This window comes from Elephas maximus, chromosome 13 (genome assembly GCF_024166365.1).
Source record: "Elephas maximus indicus isolate mEleMax1 chromosome 13, mEleMax1 primary haplotype, whole genome shotgun sequence".
Lineage (NCBI taxonomy): Eukaryota > Metazoa > Chordata > Mammalia > Proboscidea > Elephantidae > Elephas > Elephas maximus.
Genome location: NC_064831.1, coordinates 11,529,769 through 11,550,410, shown reverse-complemented (window position 1 = coordinate 11,550,410; position 20,642 = coordinate 11,529,769).

Sequence of the window (20,642 nt, the reverse complement as noted above, 5' to 3'; positions counted from 1 at the left end):
TATATATATATATATAAAATTCTTCCATTCTTTGAGATTTAGTTAATGTCTTTGAGTCTATGGTGTGTCTCTTGCAGTCTGCATACAGACGGATCATGTTTTTTAATCCATTCTGCTACTTTCTCTCTCCTTATTGGTGCAATTAAACCATTTACATTATCGTAATTATTCATAGTTATGAGTTTAGTGCTGTCATTTTCGTCTTTTTTGTGTATGTGTTGTTGACATTTTCCTTATTCCCCTTAATTTTCTCTGTTGAGTCATTGTTCTTTGTCCATTTTCTTTCCATCCTCTTCATTTTTGTTGCCTTTGTATTTACTGCTAATTAATTTTTTTCCGTGCTGAATTGTTTTTCTTTTTTAGTCTTTCATCTTTTTCCTTGTTGCTTTTGTATTTGCCGAAAATTTATGTTTTCCTTGTTTTTTTTTATTTTAATGTGTAGGATTGTTAGTTTCCTTTGGGTTACCTTAACATTTACCTCTGTTTTTCTAAATTTAAACCTATCTTTTATTTCTTTATATTGTCTTGATTTCCTCTCCATATGAAAGATCTATGACTACATTATTTAGTCCCTCTTTTTTCTCGTAATGTTGTCATCTTTTACAAATCAATGTCTCTGTTTCAATATTTTCAGTGTTTTAGCTTTGATTTATTTGTGATGTCCCTATGTGCGTTGATATCTGGTAGTTCTGTCCCGTGTTCTAGTGTTGGATTGTTAGCTGATGTTATTGATTTTCTAACTGGAGAACTCCCTTTATTATTTCTTGTCATATTGGTTAGGTTTTTAAAAATTCCCTAAACTTCTGCTTATCTGGAAATGTCCTAATTTCACCATCATATTTGAGAGACAGTTTTGCTGGATATATAATTCTTGGCAGGCAATTTTTTTTTTCCTTCAGGGCTTTGTATATGTCCTTCTTGCCTGCATGGTTTCTGCTGAGTAGTCCGAGCTTGGTCTTACTGACCCTTCTTTATAGGTGACTTTTTGTTTATCCCTAGCTACTCTTAAAATTCTCTCTTTATATTTGGTTTTGGCAAGCAAGATTATAATATGTCCTGGTGACTTTATCTTGGCATCTACCTTGCGTGGGGTTCAGTAAGCATCTTGGATAGATATCTTCTTATCTTTCACAAGATCAGCGAAGTTTTTAGCCAAGTCTTCAACAATTCTTACTGTGTTTTCTGTTATCCCTCCACCCTCCACCCGGATTCTGGTGTTCCAATCACCCTTGATAGAATCCCGCATAATTCTTAGAGTTTCTTCAATTTTAAAAAATTACTTTATCTGATTTTTCCTCAAATAAGTTGGCGTCAAGTGCTTTATCTTCAGTCTCACTAATTCTGACTTCCAGTGCCTCAATTCTGCTCCTCTCATTTTCTATTGAGTTGTCTAATTCTGAAATTTTATTGTTACTCTTTTGGATTTGCTTGCTATCTTTCTATGGATTCTTGCAGCCTGTTACATTTGTCATTATACTCTTGTATAACCTTCTTAAGTTCCTCTGTTGTTTTCTCTGTGTGTTCCTTGGCTTGTTCTTCATTTTGCCTGATCTCCTCCTGGATCTTTTGAAGAGCTCGGTCTCTTAATCTTTTAAATTCTACCTCTGGTAATTCCTGGAATTTCTCTTCATTTGGAAGATTTCTTGATTTGTTGTTTTGGGAGCTTCCTGAATCCATCATGGTCTGCTTCTTTATGTTATTTGATATTTACACTTGTCTCTGAGCCATCAATAAGTTATTATATCCATTTATTTTGTGTTTGCTTACTGAGTCGGAATCTACTTAATGGCACTGGGTTTTTTTTTTTTTTTTTTTTTTTTTTTTGGTGTACTGTGTCCTAGCTTCTTGTTTTATTTTGATATGCCCAAATAGGCTGCTTGGGTGAGCTAGTTTGATTATTGGCACCTTTGAAGCTCTTACATCCTGTCACCAGGTGATCAGAGCTGTTACTAGGTATGTGAGCCTAGGAGCCCTTTTACTTTTCTTGTATGGATTCAGCTCAGGTGTCCAGGTAGTTGGTCACCAAGTGTGTGGTGTAGGCTCTCACCTACAGTCCTGCATAGACAGGGTTGATTGGTGTAGGTACAGGTGTCTGGCTACTGTGGGGGGAATGACTGCCCCTGAGTGTCTGGGAGGAAAGCATGTCCCTGTTCCCTAGAGCACATAGGTGGGTGGGTTTTGCAGCCAGACCATGGTCACCCAATGCTGTTGGTTGTAAGGACTGGGATTCACCACTTATTCTCGGACTCCTGAATTGGGTGGCTAGGTGGCATGGGTGGAGCCACCAACCCTCAAGTCACTGATGTGGGTCGGTGAGGACCCTGCTTTATTGGCAGAACGTTGTCAAATATCACGAATCTGCCACTCCACTTTACAGCTGATAGAGTTGAAAATAGGCTTCAGGTATATACCCTGTCGTAGTGTGCTAATGAGGGCCTACGCTGTTGAAATTGGCCCACACAGGTCTATGCAAGGGTGAAAGGCATTCAGAGTCCTTGGACCCCTTATGTCTGTGCCTTCCCTGAGTTCCTGGCTTAGGGGAGCTGGCAGATTATTTTTTGTTGTTTGTTCCTGCTCCAGGGCATGTGATAGTTCCTACTTCTGGCCCAGGGGACCCAGAAATAGCCGAAGCTGGTCCAAGACTAAAAACAGAGAGGGAGGAAGCAGGTAAATGGGAGAGATGTTCTTCCCAAAGGGGATGATTTTTGATTTGTGTGGCATTTTAAATGCATGTACTTATCTTTTGCCAACTTAGCACTGCTTTTCACTGGTTCTGGAGGCTTGTGTAGACTTTCCACCACTCAGTCTCTTCTGACGTGAAAAACGTCCCGAGCGTCACTGCTTGCCTCACCGCACATGCCATCTTCTTCTTCGGTCTTCCTTATTCATCAGCTAGCTTTCCCACACATACGAGGCCACTGAAAACACTGTGGCTTGGATCAGTTGCATCTTAGTTTTCAAGGTGATGTCTTTGCTTTTCAATACTTTAGAGGTCTTTTGCAGCCGATTTGCCCAATGCAATGCATCTTTTGATTTCTTAACTGCTGTTTCCATGGGTGTTGATTGTGGATCCAAATAAAATGAAATCCTTGACAATCTCAATCTTTTCTCCATTTATCATGATGTTGCTCATTGGCCCAGTTGTGAGGATTTTTGTTTTCTTTATGTTGAGGTGCAATCTATACTGAAGGCCGCTGTCTTTGATCTTCATCAGTCAGTGCTTCAAGTCCTCTTATCTTTTAGCAAGCAGGGTTGTGTCATCTGCAAAATGCAGGTTGTTAATGAGTCTTCCTCCAATCCTGATGTTGTGTTCTTCATATAGTCCAGCTTCTCAGATTATTTGCAGATTAAATAAGTATTGTGAAAGGATACAACCCTGACACACACCTTTCCTGACTTTAAACCACGCAGTATCACTTTTTTCTGTTTGAACATCTACCTCTTGATCAGGTTCCTCATCAGCACAATGAAGTTGTTCTGGAATTCCCACTCTTCGCAATGTTATCCATAATTTGTTATGACCCAAGCAGTCAAATGCCTTTGCATAGTCAGTAATACACAGGTAAACATCTTTCTGGTATTCTCTGCTTTCAGCCAGAATCGATATGACATCAGCTATGATATCCCTCCTTCCATGTCCTCTTCTGAATCCTGCTTAAATTTCTGGCAGTTCCCTGTCAATGTACTGCTGCAGCTGCTTTTGAATGATTTTTAGCAGAATATTACTTGCATGTGATATTAATGATATTGTTTGATAATTTCCAGATTTGGTTGGATCACCTGTCTTAGGAATAGGCGTAAATATAGATCCTTTCCAGTTCGTAGGCCAGGTAGCTGTATTCCAAATTTCTTGGGATTAGACAAGTGAGCGATTCCAGTGCTGCATCCGTTTGGTGAAACATCTCAGTTGGTATTCCATCAATTCTTGGAGGCTTTTTTTTCTCACCAATTCCTTCAGTGCAGCACGGACTTCTTCCTTCAGTACCATCGGTTGCTGATCATATGCTACTTCCTGAAATGGTTGAAGGTCGACCAATTCTTTTTGGTATAGTGACTGTGGGTATTACTTTCATCTTCTTTTGATGCTTCCTGCGTCATTTAATATTATACCTGTAGAATCCTTCAGTATTGCAACTCAGGAGTTGAATTTTTTCGTCAGTTCTCTCAGCTTGAGAAATGCTGAGTGTGTTCTTCCCTTTTGGTTATCCATCTCCAGATCTTTACACACGTCATTATAATACTTTTTCTTCTCAAGCCACCCTTTGAAATCTTCTGTTCAGCTCTATTACTTATTCATTTCTTCCATTCACTTCAGCTACCTGACATTCAAGAGCAAGGTTCAGAGTCTCTTCTGACATCCGTTTTGGTCTTTTCTTTCTTTCCTGTCTTTTAAAGGACCTCTTGCTTTCTTCATGTGTGATGTCCTTGATGTCATTCCACAACTCGTCTGGTCTTCAGTCGTTAGTGTTGAACACGTAAAATGTATTCTTGAGGTGGTCTCTAAATACAGGTGAGATATACTCAAGGTCGTACTTTGGCCCTTTTTGACTTATTCTACTTTTCTTCAGTTTCAACTTGAACTCCCATGTGAGCAATTGACAGTCTGTTTCACAATCGATCCCTGGCCTTGTTCTGACTGATGATATGAGTTTTCCCGTCTTCTCTTTCCACAGATGTAGTCAGTTTGATTCCCGTGTATTCCATCTGGTAAAGTCCATGTGTATAGCTGCCGTTTATGTTGGTGGAAAAAAATATTTGCAGTGGATGAGTCACTGGTCTTGCAAAATTCTTTCATGAGATTTCTGGCATCATTTCTATCAGCAATGCTGTATTTTCCAACTACTTTTCCTTCTTTGTTTCCAACTTTAACATTCTAATGACCGGTTATTATCAATGCATCTTGATTGCATGTTTGATCAATCTCAGGCTGCAGAAGTTGTTTAAAATCTTCAATTTCTTTATCTTTGGCATTAGTGGTTGGTGCATAAGTTTGAAGAGTCATATAAACTGGTCTTCCTTGTACGTGTATGGATATTAGCTACCAGTGACAACATTGTACTTCAGGCTAGATCTTGAAATGTTCTCTTTGATGATTAATGTAACATCATTCTTTTGACTCTGGTGGAATATCCATGTTTGTAAGACCGCTCACAGACTGTTTCACCAGAGAGTTTTCTGGTACTGCAATATCTACCACTAATCTCTGCGATCCCTGTGAATTGGCAAAATAAGAATAGCGCTATAGATTTCTTCCAAATACAGAAAACATAATTATGAAAATGTTCTTGCTATTGATTATATTCTTTACTAATCTGTTCCTATGGGATTTTTGGTACTTCACTTGAAAAATGAGTCCAAGGTACTGTGATGTGATTGTTTATTTTGTGTGGCCTTTCTAGCCATGGTCTTATAACATCCACCCTGGTGCTTGGGCAGGACTGTGTGATAGGGTAATTGTGGCTCACCAAGGGGATTGTTTAGTTTTCCCTTCAAAGAGAACCAGTTCCAGAGCAAAGAGGAGGATTCAACTCCCATCAAGGAAGAACAGCCAGGAGCTGAGCGTATATTATGGACCTGAGATCCCTGCACTGAGAAGCTCCTAGAAGCAGGAGACTGAGATAGAGAGAGGAAGCTGTAATCCTGAAGATGGTAAGATGCCATGGCAGGAGAGACCAAGCAACAGGGACCCGGCTATAGGAGATGATGGCCCATGGAGAAGGAAAGCTGAGTGCCTTCGGAGAGAGGCCCAAGGCCAGGCAGAGTCACACCTATGAGCACAGGAGGGAAGAGGCTCTCCTGATAGAGGAACTGTATTCTGAGTGTCTTTGAGCCTGAGTTATAACTGTTACTTCTCTAATAAACCCCATAATCGTGAATATGGACTATGAGTTCTGTGTGGCCATTGTAATGAGTTATTGAACCCAGCAGAGAAGTAGGGAGTGCTGTGTGAGGGACAGTTGGTGTTGGAGTTAGTGAAGATGGTGGAGAGAGGATAGTTTTTTCACCAATGCCTTCAATGCAGCTTCGATTTCTTCCTTTTATACCACCTGTTCTTGATCTTATGCTACCTCTTGAAATGGTTGAAAATTATCCAGTTCTACTGCAGTAGCTATATTAATATCAGACAAATTATACTTCAGAAAAAGGAGTATTATTGGGAATAAGTAGGGACATAACATAATAAAGGTTCAATTCTCCAAAAAGATTCAACAATCCTAAATGTGTACGTGTTTAACAACAGGGCTGCAAAATACAAAAACTAATAAATCTGAAAGGGGAAATGGACAAATATGCATTTATAATTGATATCAGTACTTTTCTATCAATAATTAATAGAGCCCTGGTAGTTGAAGTCCAAAGCATCTGTATGAACCACTCATGGATGTCTATGTGTGTGTGTATGTGTGTATGTATGTATATAATATAAAGACAAGTAATACAGAAATAAACATAGATATATGTTGTAGTCCTTGGGAGGTACAAACGGTTAGTACATTCAGCTGCTAACCAAAATGTTGGAGGTTTGAGTCCACCCAGAGGCACTTCGGAAGAAAGGCTTGGTGATCTACTTTTGAAAAATTAGCCATTGAACTGACACACTTGTGTGTCACTACTACTCTGACACACATGGGGTGAGGGGTCACCATGAGTCAGATCAGCTTGATAGCAATCGAATGATTTTTTTATTCATTCTGCCAATGTTTGTCTTTTAATTAGTATCTTAGGCTAGGTTTTCTAGAGAAGCAAAACCAGTGAGGTGTATATATATATATATATATATATATATATATATATATATATATGTATATGTATGTATGTATTTATATATAAATAGATTTATATCAAGGAAATGGCTCACGAGGCTGTAGAGGCTGGTAAGTCTCAAGTCCATGGGTCAGGCTGGTGGCTTCTCCTGACTCATAGATGCAGAGACTGCAGAACTCAAGATCTGCAGGTCATACAACAGGTCTGTGGCTCACAGGCTGCAAAGGGTGACAAATCTCAAGATTGGCAGGTAAGCTGGCAGGCGGCGGCTCACAGACTGCGGAGGCTGATGAATCCCAAAATTGGAAGGTAAGCTGAGAGTTCAAGTCCCAAAAAACTTGAGATCAGATGAAGAGGAGCCAGCTGCAGGATTCAGAGTGAGCAAAAGCTCAAGAGCCTTGCCAGAAAGTCCACCTATATTGGATGCAGTCCACACCCCCGAGGAAACTCCCTTACATCTGATTGGCTACTCACAGCAGATCCCATCATGGAGGTAATCACATTATGTCACATCTCATCATGGAAATGACTGCATCGTTATACGACTGCTAAACTACATCATAACTGCCAAAGCACTGAGAATCATGGTCCAACAAAGTTGACACACAACTTTAATGATCCCAATTGTGAATTTAATCTATTTATATTTAAAGCGATTAATGATAAGGAAGGACTTATATCTTCTACTTTTGTAGTAGGTCATATATGTATTTTGTTTCTCATTTTCTTCACTACTGTCCACTTTTGTGTTTGACTGATTTTTTTCAAGTGTACAATTTTGATCCTCTCCTTTTTTCCTTTCCTGATATTTTTTAGCTTCTTAGTGGTGACCATGAGGATTACAATTAATATTTTATATTTATAACAATCTTCTTTTAATTAATACAAATTTAGCTTCAACAGTATAGAAAATTCTGCTTTTATTCAGCTCAGTTACCACCCCTACTTACGTTGCTGGTACAAGAATTGCATCTTTATACATTGTGTGTCCATTAAGAGAGATGTGTAAGCATTTTTATGCATTCGTGCTTTAAATCATATATGAAAAAAAGAGAGGCGTGATATAAAAATATTACTGACTTTGTTTTATCTAAGTAGTTACCTTTACGGAGTCTTTGTTTCTTTTTATGGCTTCCAGTTACTGTCTAGTGTCCTTCCATGCCAGCCAGAATGATTCCCTGTAGCATTTCTCATAAGGCAGTTCTGCTACTAACACACTCCCTCAGGTTTTGTGTATCTGGGCATGTCTTAATTTCGCCTTCATTTTTGAAAGATAGTTTTGCTAGATATTGAAATCTTGGTTCATAGTTTTGTTTCTGTTTCCAGTATCTTAACTACATCATCCCACTATTTTCTTGTTTCAATGGTTTCTGATGAAAAATCAACAGTTAGGCTTGTTGAGACTCTCTTGTACCTTAGGAGTCACTTATCTCTTGCTGCTTTCAAGTTTCTGTCTTCATCTTTTGACATTTTGATTGTGTCTGTCTGTGGATATCTATGTATTTATTGTCCTTTGAGTTTATTGAGCTTCTTGGATATCTAGATGACATTTGGGAAACTTCCAGTCATTACGTATTCAAATATTCCTTCTGTCCTTTCATCTTTTTTTCCTTTCTGGGACTCCCTTAATGAGTACATTGGTATGCTTGATGTTGCCCCGCAGGTCCCTTAGGCTCTGTTCGTTCTCTTCATTCTTTTTCCTTTATGCTCCTCAGTTAGAACAATTTCAGTTGTGCTTTTTCAAGTTTACATTTTCCTGCTTTCTTGCTCAAATCTGCTGTTGAGCTCCTCTAATGAAAATTTTATTTCAGCTATTCTGCTTTTCAGCTCTATAATTTCTATTTGGTTCTTTTGTATAATATTTCTTTATTAATATTTTCTACTTGTTCATACATTCTTCTCTTGGCTTCCTTTTTTTTGTGTGTGTGTCTATGGTTTCTTTAGCTCTTTGAGGAAATTTAAGACAATTGGTTTAAAATCTTTGTCTAGTAATCCCAATATCTGTGTTTCCTTAGGGATGCTTTCAGTTCATTTCTCTTCTTTCTTTCTTCTTAGCAAATGAACCATCCTTTTCTTTTTTCTTTTTATGACTTAAAATAGTGTGTTGCAAACTGGATATCTTAAATATTATAATGTAACTCTGGAAATCAGATTCCCTCCTGTCATTAGGGTTTGCTTTTTTTTTTTTTTAATTGTTGAGGGCCAGTCATCCATTTGCTTAGTGATGTTTCCAAACTATTTCTGCAAAGATTGTATGTCTTCTCATGTGTGGACACTGAAGTTCTGTTCTGTTATCTCAGCAGTCAGTTCATGACCTGACAGTAATTTCTTTAAATGCTTGTAGCCAAAAAGGAAAAGTAACATTATCCCAGTCTTTGCAGATTGGCACTGAACTGGGGCATTCTTTCAATGCTAATCAAGAGCGCCTAAAACTCTGCCTTAGCCTTCACTTCCTGCCTCCATAGAGCCCAAAGATCAGCCAGAGGTGCAAGCCTAAAGCTTTGTCAGGATCTTTATGAGCATGTCTTCATCCTTAGGCAAGAACATTGCGCTCCAGACTTCTCAGTATATGTGGTAGCCCTTCAAAGCCCTTAAACCACCAACCATCTTCCTTTCAGCCCCCTTTTTTCCAAGCTTTTTGGATGTCTCTGCTGTTTACTCTGTCCTTCATCCTTTGACCCTGGAGGTAGGACCAATTCTTTGAGCTTCTTACTCCTGAGTTTCCATCACATCATACATTTTTTCTTGTGTGCTGTTGAGTCAATTCTGACTCATAGTGACTATAGGATGGAGTAGAACTTTTCCAAAGGGTTTCTAAGGCTGTAATCTTTATGGAAGGAAACGGTCATATCTTTCTCCTGTGGAGTAGTTGGTGGATCAAATCAAAAAGTTTAAGAGCTGGGTGCTTAACCACTGCATTACTGGGGCTCCTTTTGACATCATGCATCATAATAGATTTTTAACACACCCCTCAGAAACATAGAAGTCCATAAATTATCAAGGATACAGAAGATTTAACATGTATAAAAATAATACCAAATTGATACATGTATATGTGCGTGCATTATCCAACCACTAAAGAATGTACATTCATCTCATGCACATAAAAACATAGTGTTTATAAAAATTGACTATATACTGTGTTATAAAGCAAGTCTCAACAAATTTCAAGAGTCTGCAATAATATAGACGATACTGTGTAAGTACACCATAATTCAAAAAAAAAAAAACCGTCTTAGAAAAAGAAAATACAAAATCTCCACGTGCTTGGATATTTTAAAATACTATGAGTCAAAAAAGACATCATAATGAAAATTAGAATACATTTTGAAGTGAACAGTTACGAACATAGTGCATATAAAAATTTGTGCAGTACAGACAATATAATATAGGAAACTAATAGCCTTAAAAATATAATTGGAAAGAACAAATCTTGAAAAATAAGTGAGTTAAACATCCATTCAAAATGTTGGGAAAAAACCCCAGAAACAAACATTCATAGGAATTTTTGTTTCTATTAATGATTGAATACATGCAACAGACGATCAACGAAGACTAAAGTTGATTCTTAGAAAATGCTAGTAAAATTGAGAAACTTTAGGCAAGATTGATCAAGTGAAAAAGAATGAAGGTATAAATACCGAATATCAGGAATTAGAAAGAAAATGACTACAGATCTTGCAGAACATAAAGGTAATGTGAGAATGTCATGAACCATATTAGCCAATAAATTTGCAAATTTAGGTAAAGTAGGCAAACGTATACCATGTAAGTTAATAACAACGATTCAAGAAGAAACAGGAAGTAAAAGTAATTCCACAACTGTTAATAGAATTGAATTAGAGCTCAAACTATTCTCAAAAAGAAAACTTCATCTCAGATGGCTTTTCCTGCAAATTCTGCCAAATATTCAAGAAATATTTGACAGATTCTTCAATATAAAATGAAATATATACCCAAACTCATTTTATAAAGCTTATAGAATGAATATTGATACCAAAACCTGACAAGTGCAGCACAAGATGGGAAAAATACAGGCCAATGTCACTGATGAACATAGATGCAAAATATAAAAATAAATAGGCAAAACAAATCCAGCAATACTATAGAGAAGATTATATTATGACCAAGTTGGGTCTATCCCAAGAATTCAAGGTTAGTTTAACATTCAAAAATGAATCAGTATAATTTACCATATGTACAGGAAAAATAAATGTGATTACATTAATAAAGTATTTGATAACCTTCAGCATCCACTCATGTTTTTTAAAAGAACATCTAGCATGCCATGAGACCAGAAGAACCAGAAGGTTCCTGGCTACTGTTGCTGAACATTTTGATCAAAGAGTCCATAGCAAAGTCCTGATCAAAAGGGGGAAAATGCAGAACAGAATTTCACATTCTCATGAACCCTACACTTTTTGGAGCCATTGAGGGTGAATGAACTCCTGAAACTATTGCCGTGAGATAATCTTTAAACGTTACACCAAAAGCATTCCCTTGAATCATCTTAAAACCGAAGTATAAAAAAGAAAAAACCAAACTGTTGCTGTTGAGTTGATTCTGACTCAGAGACCCTGTAGGACAGAATAGCACTGCCCCACAGGGTTTCCAAGGTGCAGGTGGTGGATTCAAACTGCTCTTCTTTTGCTTGGCTACCGTATCACTTAACCACTGTGCCACGAGGGCTCCGGAACATTAGCTTACTTAACTAATAAAAATGGTCTACCTTGAGCATATGCTCTTTGAAGAACTGTCTACATGGCATCAGATTGACAACAGCTACTGAAAAGATTAGATAGGAACCTTAAGGAGCAGTGGGTTTATGTTAATGACAGAGGAACTACTCAGAAAAGGAGGGTAAGAATGGTTGCACAACTTGAATGTAACCGATGTCATTAAATTGTACAGGTAGAAACTGTTGAGTTGGTGTATGTTTTGCTGCATATATTCTCCACCACAAAAAATACATTTACAGGTAATAATTAACAAAAAATGTCAAGGAGAGCTAAATATTTTGAAAATAAGACAGAGTTGCATGTGAGGGAATGAGTGGGGTGAGCTGTTTTAGATTAATAGTCAGTAAAGGCTTATGGGAGCAGGATATTTGAGAAGATAACTGACCTATATCAAAGGAGAGAATAGCTGTATGAAGTTCTGGAGGGAGGATATTGCCAATAAAGGAAAGAGTTGTTTCTGAGGCCCTTAAATAACCAAGTGTTTTGGCATGTTTGAGGAAGCTCAGGAAATAAGTCATGGCTAGTGTGGAATGAACCGAGGGAAGACTGTTAGGAAATGAGGTTAGTATGGTGAGCAAGCCCCGCATCATGAAAGACCATGGGAAGGATTTGGGAATTTTTCCTAATCGCCATAAGAAGCCACTGAAATGATGCTGTTATGTAGACTGTAAGAGGGAAGATCGGTGGCACGGAGTCCAGTTTTAACCAAGAGATGATGGTGGCTGTAAGGTGGAGGTAGTGAGAAGTGGATAGAGTCAGGATTTATCTTAAGGTAGCGCCAAGAGTCCAGAATATGTGTCAATAGATTGGATGCAAGATTTGAATAAAGGAGAGAAATCAAGGATGATTTCTAGGTTTTTGTCCTGAACAACCCAGAGGATAGTGAGAACATTTGCTCAGATAAGGAAGACTGGCAGGTAAATAAGACACTTGGACCAAGAATTTTATTTGAACCACAATAAGTTTGAGATGCCTAGTAGACATTCAAGGGGAGATGCGAAGTCAGCCATTGGTGAAGGAACAACAGGGCAGAGTATGTAAATGAGGGTATCCTAGGGCTCAGGTGGAATTGACTGCCATGAATTGGCTCAGATAACCTAGACAGTGAGAAGTGATGAGTGATGTTACTTAAACAGGGCATGGAAATCAATGAAAAAGGTGTGGGAGTGGCAGGGAGGCTAAGGTAGAGAAGTTTCTCTCTCCCTAAACCTGATTGGCTGGATTTGAAGACATCATAAGTTCCTGTATAAGAAATATCCAGCAAATTACCAGTTGATTTAATAAATTGATAACAAAGTCCACCTTTCAGCCAAAGATTGAAAAACAAACAAACCAATTACCATCCAGTGAATTCTGACTCTTAGCAACGCTATAGGACGGAGTAGAACTACCCCACAGGGTTTCTAAGGAGCAGCTCGTGGATTCAAACAGCAGACCTTTTGGTTAGCAGCTGAGCTCTTAACCACTGCACCACCAGGGCTCAGACCAAGAATAACACACGTGAGGAACTTACTCCTTAGTTCAATTAAGTATGTAGAAATTCAAATTCGTAATTTTGGAGATTCCCCCTTTTTTTTTTCAAAATGGGGGACATTGAGATGGAGGATTTTCCTATGCCCACCATCCTAAGGGATTTAATTAACCCATAGTTGAGACATTGTAAACATCTCAAGAAATTATTACCTTTGAGAAACTTGAGGGTGAGTAGGCATATCACCTGGCTCCTCTTAAACTCCTTTTAAAAACCTGACTTGAAGACTCACCTGCCTTTTTGAATAAGTGCCAGCTTGAATAGGCAGGGTTCAGGGAATTGCCAACCAAAGGTATGGTTTCTCCAGAGGCCTCCACGGGGTGTAAAAGAAGAGCGGAGCCAGACCCTGTGCTTGGGACACACCCTTGGTATGAAATATTTGAGTGTGTGTGTGGTGAGGGGAGCAGTGGGTGTGGGAGAGTGGGGTGGGTGGGTAATAGGGAAATGCCTGTGTTTTTTTTTTTTTTTTTAAGAAACAGTTTTTTACTTTTTTTTTTTTGAATTACAATGAACAGTTCAGTGGAGACACATTCCTTATGTGCAGGGGCTAGTGGAAGTGCTGATAGCTGAGAATGTAGCCTGCTCCCCAAGTGCCAGTTGGCATTTTGGAGAGAAAACTTGATGTTTGAAGCACTGACTGGCCCTGCCTTTTCTAAATAATTAAGGATGGTGGGGTGGTGGTAAGAGAAAGAGGATGGTCTATGAACACTGACCCTGGAAAATTAACTCCCAAGTGTGTGGGTTGTGGACAGCTGGAAAAGAACATCACCCGCAAATGACAGCAGTGCCTTTATTTATTTATTTATGCTTCTTTTTAGTTCTGAGTTGTTTTTAAGCCACAAATTAATGGGGCCACCATGAGTTTTCAGAGAATGAGTTTTACAAAAATCTAAGTGTTTTAAATATTGCAAGGATTTACTTATATATGCTGTATATGAGAAAAGTCCTTCCAGTTATAGGGAGGAGAAAGAAAGTATATTCAGGAATTAAATTTTCACAGTTTTCTGAATTCTTGTATTTCTCTTGTTGTCCATTTTTCTTTTTTTTGTCCTTCATCCATCCCTTCCACCCTGACCCACTGTCTTCATCATCTAGTGCTGCCATCACAGAAATACCATGAGTGGATGGCTTTAACCAAGAGAAATGTAATACCTCACATTAAAGTAGGCTAATAGTCCAAATTCAAGGCATCAGCTCTAAGGGAAAGCTTTCTCTCTCTTTCGGCTCTGGAAGAAGGTCCTTGTCCTTAGCCTTCCCATGGTCAAGGAGCTTCTCAGGTGCAGGGACCCTGGGTCCAAAGGACATGCTCTGCTCCTGGTGCTGCTTTCTTGACAGTCTGAGGCCCCCAACTCTCCGCTTGCTTCCCTTTCGTTTTATCTCTGGAGAGATAAAAGGTGGTGCAGGCCACACCCCAGGGAAAGGTGACCTGAGTGAGGGTGGTGTTACAATCCCACCCTAATCCTCTTAAAGTAAAATTACAATCACAAAATGGAGGACAACTACACAATAGTGGGAATCATGGCCTAACCAAGTTGAAACACACGTTTTTTCGGGTTATAATTCAATCCATGACACCCACCAAACCAAACTTGTCACCATCAAGTTGATTCCAAGTCATAGAGACCCTAGTTGATTCGAACTCATAGAGACCCTATAGCATAGAGTAGAACTACCCAATAGAGTTTCCAAGGACTAGTTGTTGGATTCGAACTGCTGACCTTTTGGTTAGCAGCTGAGCTCTTAACCACTATGCCACCAGGGCTCTTCTTGATCCAAAGTCCACCCTAATTCACCACTGTGTTAGAAAAAGGTTTTGCTACTCTGAAATAAGAACTTTTACTATACTTTGTGTTAGTGGTTGCTTTTGGTATGTCTTTAAGCACTGAACAGTTACCTCATACCCGTTAAAAACCCATTGCCACTGAGTCTATTCCAACTCATAGCGGCCCAATACGGCAGAGCAGAACTGTGCCATAGACTTTCCAAGGAGCACCTGGTGGATTTGAACTGATGACCTTTTGGTTAGCAGCCATAGCTCTTAAACAGTACACCACCAGTGTGGGAGGGGTTTAATTGATAACATGATGTCTGGGCTCCAAGGGAGATGGAATGGATGTGCAGGAGAAAGGCATGCAGAGTCTGCCTGTATAGTCCCCAGAACTCTGTTCAAGATCATGACATACCTCAGTAATCACTTGAATCTAAACATACAACTTTAACAGTTGATGTAAATGACTTTACACATGAATTTTGGAACTCAACTCTTTCTCAGTGGAAGTTCCTTCAACCTAGCCGTTTGTTTGTATTTCCTTAATAATTATGAAAACTAACATTTATTGTGTTCATTCTGTGTGTAAGGCCTTTTTCTAAGTGCCTTGTGTGTTTTATTCAACCTGCATAACAACCTTTTGAATAAGACCCATTTTAGAAATGGGAAACTGAGGCAGTGAGAGGTAAAGTAATGTGCCCAGATCACCCAGCTGATAAATTGAGTTAGGATTTAAACCCAGGCAGTTTGTTTCAGAATTTGCTTATGTAATCACTGTACATGACAGCAGTGAACCCTAGTGGCTGTGTGGTTAAAGAACTTGGCTGCTAACTGAAAGGTCAGTGGTTCGAACCCACCAGCCTCTCTGTAGGAGACAGATGTGGCAGTCTGCTTCAGTGAAGATTTACAGCCTTGGAAACCCTATGGGGCAGTTTTACTCTGTCCTTTGGGGTCACTATGAGTTAGAATCGACTTGATGACAGTGGGTTTTGGCACATAATACTAACATACAGTGTATTCTACATGCCGTGTATATGTTCAGGAACTAATTTTCCCAACATTTATGCCATATATAGATTACCAATCCAGTTGCCGTTGAGTAGATTTTCACTCATGATGACCCCGTGAGTTTTCAGAGTAGGACTGCCCTCCATGCGGTTTTCAATAGCTGTGACCATTTGGAGGTAGATTGCCAGGCCTTTCTTCCAAGGCAACTCTGAGTGGATTTAAACTGCCTACCTTTCAGTTAGTATCTGAGCACTTAACTCTTTGTGCCACCTAATACATATATATACTAGGAGGTTTTCCTCCTTATTTGTACTTTAACGTTTTTTAGACTCTTATGAATACTTGTTCCTGGCAGTGAACTAGATGCTAAAGAACAGAATAGGCACATGTAACCCTCTCTCACCTTCTCCCTCCCCTCTTTTGCTGAGATGAAATGAAAAGGAATTAATGAGGACAGATTATTGGATTAGGGCCCATACTCAGGGCTATAACAGCATGGGGAGTTTCTCCTGTCACTTCAGTTCTTGTTCAGGAATTGACACCTCCTTTTTGTGAATCACAAAGACCAGTGCTTTATATCAAGCCATTTACATTTGGGGTATGGAGCAGTGATTTAAAAAAATTAAATTTTATTTTCAGAGATTTTTTCTAATAATTGTTTACATTTATTTTAATTGTATATTCTAAAACCCCTACAAAAAGGCTGAATGAAGTTCTTCCCTGAAGGGTGCATATTTTGCAGTCCAGACGTCCTGCTCCTCTCAGTCTAAGAGTCCTAGCACGTCTTCAGGTGCTTTCTCCTTTGACCTTGAGGCCATGCCTGCACCCTCTGCAGCCAGATCTCCCAAATGTGTAGCAGCACCAGTAGGTGTGGTAGCCTCTTCAGCCCCTGTCTCCTCCTCCAGATGCTCCTGGAGGTGCCTGGCTCTTCTTGCCAGGACTCCAGGATGCTGACCAGGGACTCAGTGCTGGTTAGAGTGAGGGCAGACCTGATGGCACTCACTCTCTTCAAAAACTCAGCCCCAAGACCAGGGGCCTTTTGCCGACAGGGGTGTGAGATGTTTTGGTCTGGTCTGCCAGACCATGGCTAACCCCTTGACCTTACACACTTGGGTAAAATACTCATACTTGACCTATTGATCTCTGGAGTAATTTGATGAGTGAGAATTCTGCCTAGTGGAAGCTGATGAAAAAGACCTCGCTGATACTTGGGGAATCTTCCTGGGCTTGGAACTTGGGCTTTTTGTTCTCTTGTTCTACCCTGAGTGACACTTTCCTCTTGGGTTGAGACTTGCAATAATGGAGCGTTAATTTACATGAGCCCTCTGGGCTCTGGTTTCTCAACTGTGACCTAAGTCTCTGGTCTCAGGGATCCCTGGAGACCTGTCCGTCACCACCACCCTCCACCTCCACAGTCCCCATGGTTTCTTTCTTCTTCCCCAGACACCGACCATACTTTAGGGAATTTACTCTGGGCAATAAAGTCTCCTCCAGAAAATTTCAGTGATGGTACTACCTTATAGCAAAAGTCTATCGTTTTTCAAAAAATTATAATTCATTGATTTAAAAAAAAAAAAAAAAACCTCCCAGTTTTCTTTTAGTAGATTCCAATTCATAGCAACCCTATAGGAGAGAGTAGAACTCCCCATAGGGTTTCCAAGGAGCGGCTGGTGGATTCCAACTGCCAACATTTTAGGTAGCAGCCAAAGGTTTATCCAGTGATAGTTTATAATATAAACAGAGGATCGCCACATTAAAAAACATTTTTTTTTTTTTTTTTGCATTTGTTGGATGGAAGTGAATTTGCTCCTGTGGAATATGGAAATTACCTCATTCTCTGCACTTTCATGATAATACATGGTGTCTCTAAAAGCTGTTTTCTATGAAAGTTATTTTTTTTAGTAAATTTAGAGTGTAAACATTGAAACAGGAGAATCGGTCTCCTCTTTGTAACTTGTTTTCATCCTCCTTTTAAGGGAAGGATTTTCATAGAAGGAATTATACTTAAAGAGACAGCGTAATTTGTACTTTTCTGTATAATTTAAAACTTCTCCTCGTACCCTTAACTAGCCTACACCAGGAGATTAAAATTGCCTTTCTCTGAACAGAAGCCCATTACCATGTCCTTCAGGGTGAGGCAGAAACAAATGTCCATATACGAGAGTCTGATGGCACAAACCTTAGTAGCCAAATCACAACCATGCCTCCTGTGGGTGGGTGGGGGGGGGTGGGGGGCAGGGCTTGAATATGTCAGCATAAGGCTCAGTATTTTTCTGAGTTTGAGGGAATGATTGGCGAGTTAAGGAAGAAAGAGAAGGAGTTTGGGAGGGGAGTGTAAGCTCTTGTGACAGACAGAAGATGGGGTGGGGGATCTCTCAAAGGGTATTAGAGGCCAGTCAGAAAACCAGGAAGCAGCAGGAAGCAGGGCCAGTGGAGGGCAGCACTGGGTGGAGGAGGACAGCAGAGGTAATAGTAGTGGGGAGGGCAACAAAACTGGCCTGAAAAGAGTGATACATGACTGATCCTAGATGAAGCTCAGGTTGAGAAAAGTAGGAAAATAAAAAATTCTATCCTGTAGCCATGTTTGTGGTTAGGGGTTGTTAGGCTCTTGAGGGAGGTGGGCAGGAGACACAGGAGGGTAACGGGAGTTCCTGGATCTAGGGAGGAGTCTACAACCCTTCTTCTGCCCTCAATGATGTGGGTTCTGGGCTCTTCAACCTACTACTCCCAGAACCTCCTGAGTAATTTCCTTAGTTCTTCACATGGTATATTAATTCCATCTCATTAGAAAATATAATAATTAAGTACGCTTCTTCCTACCCACCCTTTCCACCATCCTATACTCTCTGCCCCAGTTGCCCACTGGCTTCCTTCCTTTCCACCATGTTCAGATCCAGAACAATAGAGTGCCTTGTCTGCAGCTATTCTGGAAAGCTCTCAAACTTACAATTGAATTCTTTCGTTTCATCCCTCATTTATTCCTACATTTCTTATTGACAAAATAAACTTTGGTTAATTATCTACTAAATGACAGAAAGTGCTTTCTCAGGAGAATCTTCCTTATGACCTTATCCATTCACCCCAAATCCTTCATCTTGTCCTACCATGGCTCTCTTTTCTGGTGGAAGTCAGACCTTTTGTTCTGTAGCACTCATCAATCTGGGTCGATTTTTCCTCATCTTAATCTACAGTCTTAGAGAAAGGCCTTTTCCTCGCGTATCACTGTTTCATCCTGCCTGGGTGAAGATGTCCAAACATAATGGTCTTCTGAAGGACTTTTATCCCTTCTCCCAGCAGGAACCTTTGATAACCTGGGGACTCTGGCTTGCTCCTGAATTTCCTTGATTCAGTAGCTACGGTTTCTCTCCCACAAGACCTGAGGTTGGCACCCTTTTCAAAAAGCAGCTGAGATCTGAGTTAGCACCAAGGCTTCCGTAATCCTGTGTGACATCATTGCTGACAGTGCTGAGTTCCATGGGCCCAGTTTGAAGCTAAACACAGCAACCAGAAAAACATGAAACTGTCAGGTAGGCACTTGAGAAGTGCTACTGCCAATGTAGGAAGAAGGAGATTAGATACTAAAAATGAATTGAAACTTTTCTGTGCCGTGTAAGGGGTTACTATCCCCTGGTGGGTAAAGAGAGCACAGGGAATGATAACAGTATCATGGGCAGCTGCTTTCTCCCAATCCTCTCATTTGACTCTGTTGGAATCATGTCTCTCCAGCTCTGGTTATAAAATGTCCACTTTGAGCCCCTCTTAGGTCTCCTTAGCCTCTGAGGCTTCACACAGGCTCTGCTCCCTCACTAGGAGATGTTCTCTCCCTTCCCATCTGCTGGCCTACTCTCCCTGGTGAAGCGTGGAGGTGAAGAAAACTGACCCCATTGGAACAGATTAGGCTTATGACTTACCAAAAAGCCCTAAGACTCAGGCGTTTTGTGGTCAGCCAGAATGGGAAGTTTGGGAGTTGACTTGGGGAAAGCCCATGACAGACTCTGCTTTTGTTTAGGAGGCCATTTAGAAGAGAAACCAGCAAATGGGGAGAGCATTTGAGGAGGAAATTAAGAAGGTTGGGGTGGTGATGAGGAAGGAGCAGACTTCTCCAAGGAAAATAAAAGTTTCAACATGGGGATGGTAGGGGCTTGTTTTGTGTGACCCCAAAGGACAGAAGAGGCAGGAATGGTAGGGAAACAGCAGAACAAAAGATAATCTGTGCCTGTTCACAAATATAACAAATGCCCAGTGTTTTTACCCTGTTTCCTCAGACTTTTCTCATCAAGCCATCCTTCCCCTTTTACTGAAGCCTCTGGAAAATACCTGGGGCTTCCTGGATGCTCGGCCTTTTTTCACCCCTTAACTATTCAGTCATATTCCCAACTTGGTTCAGGCATCACTTCCTGGTTGTAGTCTTCCCTGATTCTTCTCCTGGTAGATGAGTCCACTTCTTGCTCTGTACTCCATTGTACCTAGGAGACCCTTTACCACAGCATAAAACACAATTGTATTTACTACACATTCTTCCCCTCTCTGTGCCCACGCCTTCTATGAGACTCCAGAGCACCTTTCATTAGCAGTAGGAGTCTTCTCCTACCTGTTGAAGGCCGACCTTATGGTTGCTTCAGCCATTGAAATAGTAGCAGAGATGATAGAAGGAGAGAATTGAAAAGATTTTACATTGAGTCTTGCCCTTTTGTTGCTCTTAAACCCTGAGAACCTGTGGGAGTGACCCCAGGCCAGCCTGCTGAATGATGAGGGACCATTGGAAAGAGGATCCAGCGGTTTCACTGAGTTGATTTTATGAAACTGGCTCGCAGGTGACCTGGAATCAAAT